At 39.2% G+C, this 15,211-nt stretch overlaps 1 pseudogene; it reads right to left on the reverse strand.

The window, feature by feature from the left end:
• Nucleotides 1–216: 216 nt before the first annotated feature.
• LOC101359512 (cyclic AMP-dependent transcription factor ATF-1 pseudogene) lies at nucleotides 217–1,252 on the reverse strand (annotated as a pseudogene).
• Nucleotides 1,253–15,211: the final 13,959 nt, after the last annotated feature.

A 15,211-nucleotide genomic window follows, 5' to 3' on the forward strand; every position in this document is an offset into this window, starting at 1 on the left:
ATGTTTAATTTTGACAAAGCTTCCAGTTGTGCCAGTAGCCTGTTTAAGGTCATTTCCCACTTTATCCTCTGACACCAGATTTCTTGTATATTTACCTTTGACATGCAAAAGCCTAAATAAAAAGTTCATTTTTTACCTTTTAGTTTACAAAACTCCATTAAAAAAAAAAAGAAATCCATCTAACTTTTAGGCAAGTCTACAAAGATATTTTCTTTTTTAAGAGTCAAACACTTTTTGGGAATAAAGATCCTTCAAAGTTTTTAACTCTTCTATTAGAGTTTGATTTTGATTTTCCAGAAAGGCAACTCGATTTTCCAGGCATTTCGTATACTCTTTCTTCTTTCTGCGACATTCTCTAGCGGCTTCTCTGTTTTTCATCAATCTTATTTCTCTTTTCAATTGGGGATCATCCCTCTTGGTTGTCTGAGATGTAAGAGTCACAGGAGAGGTCATTACCACAGTTTGTGGTAGTGAAGCAGCTGAAGGTGTGGTATGGATCTGGTATGTCTGCCTATCTCCTGATGCAGTCTGTACAACCACCTGGTTGCTGGGCACAAGTATTTGCTGTCCATCAGGTATCTGTGCGTACTGGAGAATTGTTGTACCTTGCTGAGTACTGCCTGAATTGGTCATGGTTAATGTCTGAAGCCCCTGTACTCCATCCGTGCCTGGACTGGCCAGCTGTAAGGCTCCATCTGGGGCAATGGCAATGTACTGTCCAGTGCTAGTCTGATAGATGGGAGTTGGAACAGACATAGAAGTGACAGTAGAAACTCCAGGGTTTTCTCCGTCTCCTTTTCTGCTCATTGTATCTTCAGAGGATAAGTCTTTCAAAATTTTTCTCTAAGATGGGTGCGGTGCTAGGATCCCGTGGGCTTTCTGTGAGGAGCCTATGCGGTCAGATGAGTCCTGAGAGTCCTCACTTTCTGCTAAGGATGATGCCTGTTGAGAAATATGAGAGCTATGAGCTCCCTGAACTGTTGAACTGCGCTGAGGTGCTGTCTCTGAAGTGTTATTCTTGTGGGAATCTTCCAGAATCAACTGTGGGTGCTGCCTCACCGCTGTCTGGGGAGGAAACTTCCAATCCCCCCTCCCAGGGTGGATCCGAGTTCACTACCCCCTCCCCCCACCCCCACGGCGGGCACGTGCCTCTTTCTAGGGTTCTGGTGGAGCGGGGAGAATCAGTGTCACTTAACAGCCAACTGTCCTAGGCTACCATTTCCTCGGCAGTCAGGGCGGTCACTGGCGGCATGATCTACGCCAGGCCAAGGGCGGGGGAGCGAAGAGGGGCAAAACTGAACGTAGGCACTTGGAGTATTCTTGGCAGAAGTTACTGAGCATGGAAAACATTACAGGTCTTTTGAGAATTGCAGGCTGGTCTGCATTTAATTTTTATGCAAATTCCAAAGCAAAATTATCTTTCTAAGAGCCTACCGTGCTGTTGTCAAGGAACCAACCACATTTATCATTTTTGGTTGGAGAAATGATATCTTGCCAAAAGCAAAATTAATTTGCCAAGTAGTATTCTGTCCCAACGCCTGTGGACTCCAAAAATATCATCTTTATCATGCTGAGAGGTTTTAGGTAGTGAAGTTGTCACAGTGTCTATGTGTGTATGGTGGGAAGGTTGTATTTGCAACATCCAGGAAAAAAAAAAAATTACGAAAATCAGCCAGGCTCATGGAACTCCATTTAAATACTCCTAGCTCTTGTGGCATAGTGGTTAAGAGCGCAGCTGCTAACCAAAATGTTGGCAGTTCAAATCCTCAAGTCGCTCCTTGGAAACCCTATGGGGCAGTTCTAGTCTGTCCTATAGGGTTGCTGTGTGTCAGAACTGGCTCGATGGCACCTAACAACAACAATAACAAGTTGATATTTAAACATTGTTATAAATTCTTTGAGGACTCTTCTCTGGGCTACTGATAATTTAAGAGTAATGTAACATAAGACTACATGTAGGTTTAAGAAAATCTGTGTTACTTGTTGGTCATACTTTCTAAAATAAAAAATAATCACAATGATTGTCTGTCTTAGGCTGGATTCTCAGAGAAGCAAAACCAGTAAAGCCCATAAATATCTATATAAAGAGATTTATATCAATGAAATGACTCACGTGTTGGTAGAGGCTGGGTCAGTCCGTGGGTCAGGATAGAGGCTTCTGATTCACATAGATGCAAGGGCTGGGGAATCCAAGATCCACAGCAGGGCTCTTGCTCACAGGCTGCAAAGATGAATGAATCCCAAGATAGCAGGCAAGACAGCAGGTAAGCTGCTAGCTCAAGTCCCCAGAACCAGAGGTCAGACGAATAGAAGCCAGCTGCAGGAATGCCCGCTTATATTCAATGCAGGCCACACACCCAAGGAAACTCCCTTTCACCTGATTGGCTACTCACAGCATATCCCATCATGGAGATAATCACATAATATCAAATCTCTTCGTGGAAGTGATCACATCAAATGACTGCCAAACCACTGAGAATCATGGCCCATCACATAGTCCTTCTCACATTTATAATAAAAGTAGTTACATGTGCTTAAGAGGATTTATTCTCCTGAATTTTATACTGATTCAAGGTGAAATTTCCAAATTTTTTGTTCACGTCATCTCATTTCAGGAAACCTCCCAACGTTATCACGTAACTCTCATACATCCATGTGTAAGATAAATGGCAACATTATCTAGATCACAATTCCCAAACCTTGCAGATCATCAGAAACATCTTGGGATTTTTTCAAAAAATTACAGACTGGACTAGCCTGCAGCAAGGCCCTCAGTCCCAACGCAGCCACCGCTGCAGGGACAACGGCCGCCTGGGGGTCCTCGGTTCCTCCGCTGACTCAGGATGCCTCACCTCCTGGTCCCGAGGGTCCAGGGTACAGGAGCCTCTGCAGTCCGTGGGCCTCGCTCTCCTGCGCCTACTCCCTGCGCAGCGCCACCTGGGCGGCCATGACGTGCTGGCGCTGGGGGATCAAGTTGTACTTCGCACAAGCGCAGTCACGCCAGCTGCAGAAGCGCTTGTGGCTCTTGAGCGCTGACACCACGCCCTGTTGAAGTATTTTCCCAAAACGTCTGTGGGCTTCATAGCAGTCCTGACTTCCTCTTCCGTCTGATTCCTCCATTGGAGTCGCCGCCTGAAGACTTGAGCTGGCGGGGACCTTGCCAATGCCCCGTGGCCACCGCTGCCACCTCCAGAGCCACCTGTGTCCTTTTCTGACGACCATTCCAGCTGGTCCATGAGGACCGGGGCTGCAGGTTGGGCAGCAGGCGTTTCTCTCCAGCAACAGCTGCGTCTTCTTCCTCCCTCGGTTCCTTTGCTTTACGATGAATAAGGAAGAGCTAAGAAGAATTGACACCTTTGAATTGTGGTGTTGGCCAAGAATATTGCATATACCGTGGACTACCAAAAGAAGGAACCAATCTGTCTTGGAAGAAGTACAACCAGAATGCTCCTTAGAAGCAAGGATGGCGAGACTATGTCTCACATACTTTGGACATGTTATCAGGAGGGATCAGTCCCTGGAGAAGGACATCATGCTTGGTAAAGTAGAGGGCCAGCAAAAAAGAGGAAGGCCCTCAACAAGATGGATTGACACAGTGGCTGCAACAATGGGCTCAAGCGTAAGGATTGCGAGGATGGCACAGGACCAGGCGATGTTCTGCTCTGTTGTTCATTGGGTCGCTGAGTCGGAACCCACTCGAGGGCACCTAACAACAACAGCAGTGGGTTTAGCAAATGTCCACGAATTATTTGCATTGCAAATGGTTAACACACTTATCTGCTAATGGAAAGACTTCTCAGAAGAAGGGTCTGTTGATATAAGTCCAAATAGTCAGCTATTGAAAACTTTATGGAGCACAGTTCTGCTCTGACATACATGGGGTTTGTCATAAGTTGGAATAAGCTCCATAGCAACTGGTAAGGGTGGACTGGCCTTAGTGATTCTCTTCTAACTAATAGAAAATAAAATGGGAAAAAAATAGCAACTTGACAGCAGAGTAACCTGGCATTTAACACTGTATTCAAGAGATCAAAGTTAACATCACCAGTAATAAATAATGATGGTATCATGTAACCCCTGATATGATGTGACGAGGGCACTTAACCTCTGTGGAATTCTTACCCAAAATACACAACCTGGTCTAACCATGAGAAAACATCAGACAAACACAACTGAGTAACATTCTACAAAATATCTGACCAGTACTCTTCAAAAATGTCAAGATCATGAAAAACAAGGAAAGACAGAAACTGTCATAGCTTGGAGGAGACTAACATGACTACTAAATGCAACATCATATCCTGGATTGGGTCCTGGAGGAGAAAATGGATATTATAGGAAAAACTGGCTAAATTGGAATAAAGTCTTTGTTAAAAATTATTAATAACTGAATAAATAAATACTCCACTAACCTCCAAGAAAAAGAAAGATACCGTTATTGCATTTCTCTCCTAATGGTTAAGAGCTAGGGCTGCTAACCAAAAGGTTGGGAGTTCAAATCAACCAGGCGCTCCTTGGAAACCATATGGGGCAGTTCCACTCTGTCCTGTAGGGTTGCTATGAGTTGGAATCGACTAGACAGCAGCATTTTTGTTGTTGTTGTTTTGTTTTCTGAAGGGATAGACCCTGGCTATGAGATTAGGGCCCCAGCTCAAACATTCACCTTCCTTATCTTTAAGAATTCTCCCTTTCTAATTGTTTTTCCTTATAATCTATTCTTGATTGTTGTGCTATTTAAGGTTATGTGTCAACTTGGCTGGGCCATGATTCTCAGTGGTTTGGCAGTTATGTAATGATATAATTTGGCAGTTATGTAATGATGTAGTTATCCTCCATTTTGTGATATAATGTAATCACCCCCATGATGTGATCTGATATGATCAGCCAATCAGTTTTAAGAGGAGTTTCCTCAGGGATGAGTCCTGCATCCAATATAGATAGGCATTCTGGGACAGCTTGCTGGCTTTTGCTCACTCTGGTTCCTGCATCCAGCTCTTCATCATCTGAGCTCTGGTTCTTGAGATTTGAGCCAGCATACTGCTCTCTGATCTGCTGATCTTGGATTCATCAGCCCCTGCAGCTATGTGAATCAGGAGAAGCTTCTAGCCTGACACCTGACCAATGGACTTCGGACTTGCCAGTTGTCATAGATTGAATTGTGTCCCCCAAAAATGTGTGTCAGCTTGGTTAGGCCATGATTCTCAGTATTGTGTGGTTGTCCTCCAGTTTGTGATATAATTTCCCTGTGTAGTAAATCCTAATCTCCGCCTGTGGTTAATGAGGCAATCACATCCCTGATTTAATGTAAAGGGAGTTTCCTTGGGGTGTGGACTGCACTACTTTTTATCTTACGGGAGATAAAAGGAAAGGGAAGAGATCAGAGAGTTGGGGACCTCATGCCACCAAGAAAGCAGCATCAGGAGCAGAGCACGTCCTTTGGACCCAGGGTTCTCGCGTGGAGAAGCTCCTAGTCCAGGGGAAGATTGACGACAAGGACCTTCTTCCAGAGCCGACAGAGAGAAAAAACCTTCCCTTGAGATGACACCCTGAATTTGGACTTCTAATCTACTAGACTGTGAGAGAATAAATTTCTCTTTGTTAAAGCCATCCACTTGTTGTATTTCTGTTACAGCAGTACTAGATGACTAAGACACAAGCCTATACAACTGTGTGAGCCATTTCCTTGAGCTAAATCTCTCTCTCTGTATATATATATATATATATATATATATATGTATAGATACATATACACACACACACATTTCACTAATTTTGCTTCTCTAGAGAACCTAGCCTAAGACAATTATGGTCACCTCTGTTCATCAAAAATATTTTAATAACTTTGAACTTCAAAGGTTATTTCTTAGACTGTCTCTTCCAAGTAAATTTGAAGATGCAAATAAATAACTGGGGGTAGTGACCTCAATCCCTCAATATTGTCCTCAAAATAGGACCTTGACAATCATATGTGTTCTTTTATCCCCCAGAAAAGTAGATGAGTGCCTATCTTACATTAATTTTTTTAAAGATCCAATTATTTGACTCTACCTAGAAAAAAATGCAACCTACCCTAAATTCTGTTGCATAGCTGAGAAGATAAAAATGTGTTTATAACTCTCAAAAATGACAGTTTTTCTACTTAAAACTTTTAACATGTAGTTTCCCTTATGACCCAGTGTTACACAGTGATGAGGAAAATATATTTTAGCATGAAAATCAAACTAAAAAGAATTTGTTTAAAATTTGCAGACCTACTCAAACATTATATGTGCTGTGAGAATGATGTTAGATAATTTAAGACTAATTCACTTTTGTCTTCAAATCTCAATTTCTCAGAAACTGTCATAGGAGTTGTTTCTATATTCTCAGTGTAATGGATAAAAGTTGTCTGCCCATCCGTACCTGATAGGTTGGATTATGTCCTTGTAATTTTATGTAATTGCCTTCCCATTTCTTCTTTTTTCCCTTTTCCTCCCACCTCATTCCTTTTTTCTCTGATTTAGCCAAACTTCCATCTCTCTTTGTCTTTTTACCTCTGCCCCTCTTCCCCCCCACTCCTCTTTGTTTCTCCTTCCTCTTCTCCCTTTCTTGCTTATCATTTCATTTTTCCTTGTAATCTATATCCTCTTTCCTTCATTATTCTTAATTCCTCTCCTCCCCATTATCTATCTCTTCTCCTCTCCTATTTCATATTCTTTCTCTTCTTCCTCATGAATTCTCCACCTCTCCCTGATCTCCTTCTTCTTTCTCACCTTTTCTTGTTTTCTAACTACTAGAATTTATCTTCTCTATGATCTATTTTTGAAAGTCAGAAATATTTCAGTACACTTAGTGTAAAATTAAATTTTTTTAACATTATAGGATGTAATGTTAAATGATCCTGAATACTAAAAGTATACTCAAAGAATATATTTCATTTAAAAAAAAAAGCATACCCTTAAAGGAATACAGACCCATATCTATTAATTTTATGAAATTGCTCTGCTTGGATAGAGAATTTACTGTCTTCAAAATCCTGCTCAAAACACCGTGGAAATACAGAGTAAGAAACAAACAAAACGATAATAACAATGGTCCTTTCATAAGGCAATTTATCACCTAGTGGGGACTGATTTGTATAAAATCTATCCAGATGGTCATACAAAGTGTTACACCTTGTCTCTCAATGTGCTTTATTTTGTATTTATGTATTGTACATATTGTTTCAGAAAAAAAGGAAATATAGATTATCATCACTCTATTATAATTATTATCACAATCTATTCAAAAAGAAAGGTCATTTCTTGCTTGTTGCTGCAGCTCCCATAGTCTTAGCCCACTGCCTACATACCAAATGAATCCTTACTAAGAGTCCTAACTTGCTATATCATCGTACCAAACTGGAAAAGAATTTGCATTACATAATTCCAGCACAAAGTCTTTGAACAAAGTCTTTTCACCTTCTGCAGGTAAAGGACAAAATTTAGGACTTCCTCTGGCTAGAGATGTGATTTTTTTTTTACTCTGGAGTTAACAAAGGGATGTATCTATCTGTGTCTTTCAATCTACTTCTGTCTGTGTGCTGTTTGTGAGTACTTCATTTTTTTCCCCCTTTGACGCCCAGAATTTGAGTTATGGGGGGATATGTGCCATTAAAATACAGATGTATAAAGGTCTCTATGCTGCACAGCATGTTGAGAATTGTCCCCAACTTGTTGAGACTTGTCACGACTTGTTTTTCCAAACCCGTTACTGATTGGCTTGTTTACCTGAATTCCTCCTTCCTTGCCCGAAACTTATTGTTATTCACCCAAAGCCCATTGTTCTGTTATTTGCTTCACTGTTTGCTGTATTGACTATAAAATAAACTCCTGGGACTGAAGCTGGGGTTTGACTTCTCAGAATGACTCTCCTGGCCCCACTCCTCTGTAAGAGTTGTGGCATTGGTTATTGTCTCCACCACCCTGACAACCGTCGCTGCTGCGACAGAGTTAAATCTCTGAACAAAGAGAGTCTCATTTAAATTGGTGTCTGAGGCACAGGTGCTAAGTTGGCTAGTAAACAGCTTCACTCTCTGCAGATGGAAGCAGTTACAGTGTCAAACAGGTCAGTCTCCTTTGGAGACCAGCAGAATCTACGGCAGAGCCTGCAGATGGAACCAAAAAGCTCAGCATTTAATTAGAGACAGTCTTCTACACTATATTGCCTAAATACCCCAATGTCTATACTGGTCGTCAATTTACAGCACAATTTTTTCCCATATATTTAGGACAAAGGGGTAGATTAAATTATCTCCAAAGTCTATTCCATATCTAAACTTCTTTTTTTAAGTCTATGAATACTTAAACATGTGAAATGAGAAAAAAGTAATTATCTGAGAAAAAATTTACACTGCATCCTCTTTTTGCCTGTTAAGACACAATTAAAGGTCACAACTGAGCGTTTATTCCCTAGATATCTATTATCTGCTGCTTGTTAGTATATATTGTCAGCGATGAGAGGCAAGGAAAGGTCCACTCATAATGCATTAATCCTTTTAATTTGTTTTTAACAGGGTATCCATTTGCTAAGGAATTGTAATATGAATATATATCTTGTAAAGACAGAACAAGGTTTTATTCCTGTGTCAACCAGTGACATCAAAATGTGCAAATACAGTTTTACTTATTTATTTTCCATTCATGAAATACTAATAGGTCTGTGACTGAGGTAAATATACTCAGTTGATCTTAGAATGAAGTCAGGACAAAATCATCATTTTTCTTCTATTTAAATTCATTATACTTTCTACTGTCATGTTTTCATTCATATTTCCACAGGCTTTCATTTATCATATAATCTGAAACCTTATTTCATGATGTTCATTTCCTCTTTCTTCTCCTTCCCTAGTCACAATTCCCACCACCATTGCTCTCAGTTTTCCTCAGACCAGAATTTTTTTTTTTCTATTATGTACAAAATGCAGCTGCCATGATTTCCTAGTCTGAGGGTTTCCATGTGACCTGAGAAATCAACCACACTGAAGACAGCTGGAGAATGTAAGAAAAGAAGGGAAAAGGCACCTGGTTTATCTTAATGACCCAACTTCCTTTAAAAACTCTGAGGCAGAGTGGAAGGAGCCCTAGAAAAAGAGATTTGTTAAGTTCTAACCAGATCAGTTCATATCCACCAGGCATTCCTTGGAAACTCTATGGGGCATTTCTGCTCTGTCCTATAGGGTCCCAATGAGTCGTAATCGACTCAATGGCAACAGGTCGGCAGAGTTTAACCAAATAGGTGATTTTGGTCAAAATTATTTAACTAATTTCTCTGCTATAAAAAATGAGAAAGATAATACCTAATTTGCAGAGTTATTGAGAAGATTAACTGAGATGTCGCATATAAAGTGCTTATCAGCCTATTCAGGTGATCATAAGCCATCCAAGTTGAATTTCTTCCTTATCTGTCAATAGTCTTTGAGGGTTTGGCTTAGTTCAAATGATATTGCACTAAAAACTGAAATGCAGATCTTGTCATATGTCTTGTACAAGGTCCCTATAGATGTAGAAGCAACTTTGAGGGTAGAAACAATTTCTTATTTATCACTCTGCCTACAGCACAATATGCTATATGTTGTAGGTGTTAAGTAAATGCTCTCTAACTGAATTAGTTATTTGTGTTGTTTATCCATTCAGGAAAATAAAAAGTACGTAGCATATATGTAGTAGAAATCAGTAAGTCTTTCTCAATACATATTTAAATGGAATATAATTGTTTGGCTTTGTGTCAAAAAGGAATTGACCCCCAGACACACTTTTAGCTCAGTGGTGAAGTTGCCTCCGAGGTTCACTGTTCAGCCTGGGAGTGGACAGCCCCGTAAAACCAAATGAGACTAACGAGGTACAGGAGTCCAGTGACAAGGGCCAGAAAGCAGAAGGGGACAAGGAAGCTGGTAATAGGGAACCCAGGGTTGAGTAAGGATATTGTTGATGTGTTGTGAGATTATTAACCATTGTCATAGGACAACATTTGTAGTAACTGTTAAATGTGAAACTATTTTGTTCTGTAAGCCTTCATCTTAAGTGAGAATAACAGCACAATTCGAAGAGCGTAGTCAATGTCACTGAACTGTGCATGTAGAAATTTTTGAAATGGTGTATCTTTGGCTATGTGTATTTTCACCAAAAAAAAAAAAAAGAGGTTGAGAAGTTAGAGGGTTGATATGTTGTGGGGTTGTTAACCAATGTCATAAAAACAACATGTGTACTTCTGTTTCATGAGAAACTATTTGTTCTGTAAGCCTTCACCTGAACTATGATAAAAAAAAAAAAAAATGAATTGAGCCACTTAACTGTATTTTATGTACATTATCAATTAATATAAACTTATTCACTGCCTGTCTAACTTTGATGGATCTACAAAAGCTTAAATCATCTTTTCACAAGGCTTGATTTTAAATTACCATATAATATTGGTGAATGCATAATGTTTTAATACTACTAAATTAAATATTTGTACAAACAACTTTGTTACAAATAAACATGTGCATTTCCTTTTAATTTTAATAGTCCTTAAGTCAGTGATTTTCAAATTTGGAAGACTAAAAGTATTTATTAAAAAATCATAGGTTGTAAATGAAAATGGAAAAATGGCACAAATGAGCTCTTTTGCTAAATTTAAGTAAATATATTTTTTATTTGGACCAATAAGTGTTACTGCTTTTTTTAAATTTTTTTTTTATTTTTCTATACTATGATTTAATTGGCTTTGTTTGAGGAAAGAAAAGACATATGCTTATTGCTGAAATAATTTTAAATTATAAAAATGCATATTTTAAAAATCTCCCAATAACCAACCTGTGGTAAGATAGGCACTCTTAACATTTTAATAAATTTTCTTCTTCAGTTGAATCTTTTCCATATTGCTCCAATGTCTATTTCCTGTGCTGAGGGAAGTATAGGGACAGAGAAGCAAGTAGGCTGTCCGAGAAGCCAACCAAACAGCCACTCACCAAACACCTCTGGATTTTCTGAGTGTTTTTCTTGGAGCCCCATCACACACACCCATTTAACTTAGACACCTGAGGAAGAAGTTTCTCAGTATAACATGACACTTCTCACAAGTTGGGGATCTTTGATTCTACCCTTATTCCTCTCCTTTCCATCTTGAGAGTCCTACTTGGGGACTGAAAAGAAGGTTAAATAGTAGCTAGTGGTGGTAGAACCAATTGGTTCTGATTGGCCAGCCCCCGATTATTGGTAGTTCAGTTTAGAATGTTGGGTTCCTGACATCTCATTGCCCTATGCTTGGGGCTACAGTTGAAATTATATGGCACCAGAGAAAGCCCCCTCAACATCCTATCATAATATGACTGTCATGGATTGAACTGTGTCCCCCCAAAATATCTGTCAACTTGGCTAGTCCATGATTCCCAGAATTGTGTGATTGTCCACTATCTTAGTTATCTAGTGCTGCTGTAACAGAAATACCACAAGTAGATGGCTTTAAGAAAGAGAAATTTATTTTCTCACAGTGTAGTATGCTACAAGTCCAAATTCAGGGCATAAGCTCCAGGGGAATGCTTTCTCTGTTGGCTCTGGAGGAAGGTCCTTGTAGTCAGTCTTCTCCTGGACTAGGAGCTCTGCGGGAGAAAGATGTGGCAGTCTGTTTCCATAAAGATTACAGCCTTGGAAACTCTATGGGGCAGTTTGCTGTGAGTCAGAATCCACTCAACAGCAACGGGGTTTGGTTTTTGGTTATATATTCTAAAATATAATTTATTTAGTGTACTTGTATGCTTTGAAACCAAGCAAAGTTCTGTAGCAAATAAAAAATAGACCAGATAAATACAAACCTGCTAGTATCCAATTGCCATGGATTGAATTGTGTCTCCCAAAAATATGTGTATCACCTTGGCTAGGTCATGATTCCCAGTATTGTATGATGGTCTACCATTTTGTCATCTGATGTGATTTTCCTATAAGTCGTAAATCCTACCTCTGTAATGTTAATGAGGTGGGATTAGCAACAGCTATGTTAATGAGGTAGGACTCCATATACAAGAGTAGGTTGTGTATTGAGTCAATCTCTTTTTAGATATAAAAGAGAGAAGTGAGCAGAGAGAAGTGGGTACCTCATACCACCAAGAAACAAAAGCCAGAATAGCTCATCCTTTGGACGAGGGGTCCCTGTGCTGAGAAGCTCCTCAACCGGGGAAGATTGATGAGAAGGACCTTCCCCTAGAACCGACAGAGAGAAAGAAAGCCGTCCTCTGGAATTTGGACTTCTAGCCTCCTAAACTGTGAGAGAATAAATTTCTCTTTGTTGAAGCCATCCACTTGTGGTATTTCTGTTAACGCAGCCCTAGATAATGAAGACAATGACTCCAACATTACAAGATGAAAATGTGAATTTTGTTTTCTTTCCTCTATGAACGATGAATAAATTAGGATTTTTTTCCCCTGTACCTCCCACTCATTTCCTCCATACGTCCCAGAAACCCAGGTTAATGTTGTCGAATTATTATTTCCTCATTAATTTCTATTTAAACAACAAATATGGACCCTTTTCAGTTTAATTATCATATTCATTGGACTAATTCTTTGTTAAATTGTTTTGAAAATTTCCCTATTCTAAAAGTCTTAATTCATGGAAGTCTGTCATAGCTTTTCCCTTTCCATCTTTTTTTTTTTTTTTTAAGTATTTTTAATTTTCCACCTTTTCTAACAAATCCCTGATTATAGGAAGAAAGCCTCTTAATTTTTCACTATTGCTATTCTTCAGGAAATAATATCAAAAGTGTTACTGCTTCTTCCTCCCCCATAGAGATTTATTGACTACCTGTTTCAATATCTGATACATGAGAAAGAAAAGGTCCCTGATAATTCTCATGGTTTATGTATTACTGAACTAATTCATTCATTCTTTGTTTTTAATTTACTCAAAACATACTTCCTGTGTGCTAATTTTACCAAATATATGCAAAGTTGTCTTTGCTGACAAGGAGCATACAGTACAGTAGAAGCAAAACAAAACAAACAAACAAACAAACAAAAAAACCCAAAACTCCAAATCATTGCTTTTTTTTTTAGATTTCAAAACCCACTTTTTCTGGCCAGTGTGCTGTCTAGTTACATAACATACAGGTTTCAGTGAAATGTGTCTTCAATAAAACCCTGTATGTGTTATTTACAATGCTCTTTAAAAAAAATTTAGGCATAAAAAAAAAACTAAAATATGGATAATTTTCAGTGGTTTTTATACTATTTTCCTTTATATGCACAAACCCTGCTCCTTTAAATTATCAAGACTTTTATAAGAAAATTAAAAAGCAAATTGTGCCAAAAAAAGACAAAAAAATTATCCACACAGGTGCTAGGCCGGCTTGAACTCAGTTTTAATACCATCTGGGAAAATGAGATCTGGGACCAAAAAAAAAAAAAAAATAGCCCCCCCCCCGCTTTTTTTCCCCTTTCTGAATAGCATGTGAGAAGATTTTGGTTAATATTTAAATACTTATGTATGTGAAGAGGAACACTATGAGCTGTTTCAGAAAGTCAAGCCACATCCTGAACAGTGAGGAAATTATTGTTTATGGCATAAAACCACTGCATGGAAAAGGGAAGATTTGAAGATATCAGTACTGTTTATTCCTCTACAGAATTTAGTAGCATCCTAGCAGTTATATTGCCTAGAAAATAAGTAATTTTTTTCACTTAGAAATTTCTTTCAAGATTTTTCCTTTTATTCAGTCAAATGCAAAAGAAGACCACAAATTGATTCCCTATCTCCAAACATCCCTTTCCTTTATCTCCTGGTATATACCGTAATGGGTTAGCTGTGACTAACACTGAGCAGCACAGTGTATTAAAAAATGAAATCAGTACCTCTGACTCTTAATTTTTCTTCTGGTGTACTGGATAGTAGTTTTTACAACCAAAAATATTTTTTTGTACTGTTTGGCACATAACACTAAAAAGATAAGTGCTTGATTCTCCCCTTGGGTACTGGCTCCAAGTATCTTTAATATGAAGGGAAGTGTGGTGTAATGGATTGCTTTTTGTGTGGCCTTTTTAGCCATGGTCTTGTAACTCCCACCCAGGTGATTGGGTGGGACTATATGATAGGGTAATTGTGACCCACCAAGGAGATTGGTCAGTTTTGCCATCTCGCTGGGCTTGAAATGGGCTACCCCAGAGGTGGAGAAGAGAAGAGCCACCACCTCTAAGGAAGGAGAGATCTGCAGGAAAGACCAGCAGGAGAGACCTGCAAAAGAGACCCACAGGAGAGAGCACATTGGGCTTCCTGGCCCACAGAGCAAGAAAGCTGAGTGCCTTTGGGCAGACTGAGGGCCAGGGAGAAGCCTATGCCTGACCCATGAATTTGGGACTTGCCAGCCTCCACAACCGTGTGAGCCATTTCCTTTATACAGTTTGTGAGTTCTGTGAGACGTTGCAGCGAATTAGCGAATCCAAAGACATGAGGGAAAGTACTGAGGGGAGAAGGAGTAGTTGATGTTAGAGACGAAGGAGTGGTACAGCAGCTTGAAAAAGTTGAACATTTGGGACATCTTTAACCTCCGCCTCATAGGAACCAGTTTTGTGCTGATCCTTATAAAAGAAATCATTCATTTAGGAATCATTTAAAATCTGTATCAGCCTGGGAATTCTTCTCTCCAGCAGGTTTACACCTGACAGTCTTGAAACAAACTCCTATACAAATAGAACAAAATTAATGACTATACACAAAGCCCGTTCATAGAACTGTACTTAGTGCCCCATGCTCAGTGCAGGATACCGGGAGGAGTCATCAATCTTTCTCGGTAGATAAAGTAATGTTAAAAGCCGCTGCTGTGACTATGACTTCTCTTATTGTGGGTACGGCTCAGACTAGAAGTGTATGTCAGCTGGTTCCTAAAATAAAGACTAACTCAAAAATCTCTTCTCCTCACCCCTCTGTGATTGACTGAAGCCTAAGGAAATTTTTCTGTTTGAGACCTATAATTATCACATCTCCAATCTCTCTCCTATTTTTAAAAAGATTATTAGCAGGGAAAATAAAATGCTCATGTTTCTGTTTTGCTTACAATCTTCCAAGAATTTTTCGAAGTGCTTTAACTTGCATTAATTCAGTCAACTCTCCTAACATTTTTATGAGAGAGTTAATAGTGTGATCCACATTTTAAAAGAAAATGAGGCACCAAGGGATTAATTTTCTCATCTGAGTTCATACATCTAGAAAATAATCTTAGCTT

The sequence above is a fragment of the Trichechus manatus genome, unplaced genomic scaffold (assembly GCF_000243295.1).
Source record: "Trichechus manatus latirostris isolate Lorelei unplaced genomic scaffold, TriManLat1.0 scaffold00242, whole genome shotgun sequence".
NCBI lineage: Eukaryota > Metazoa > Chordata > Mammalia > Sirenia > Trichechidae > Trichechus > Trichechus manatus.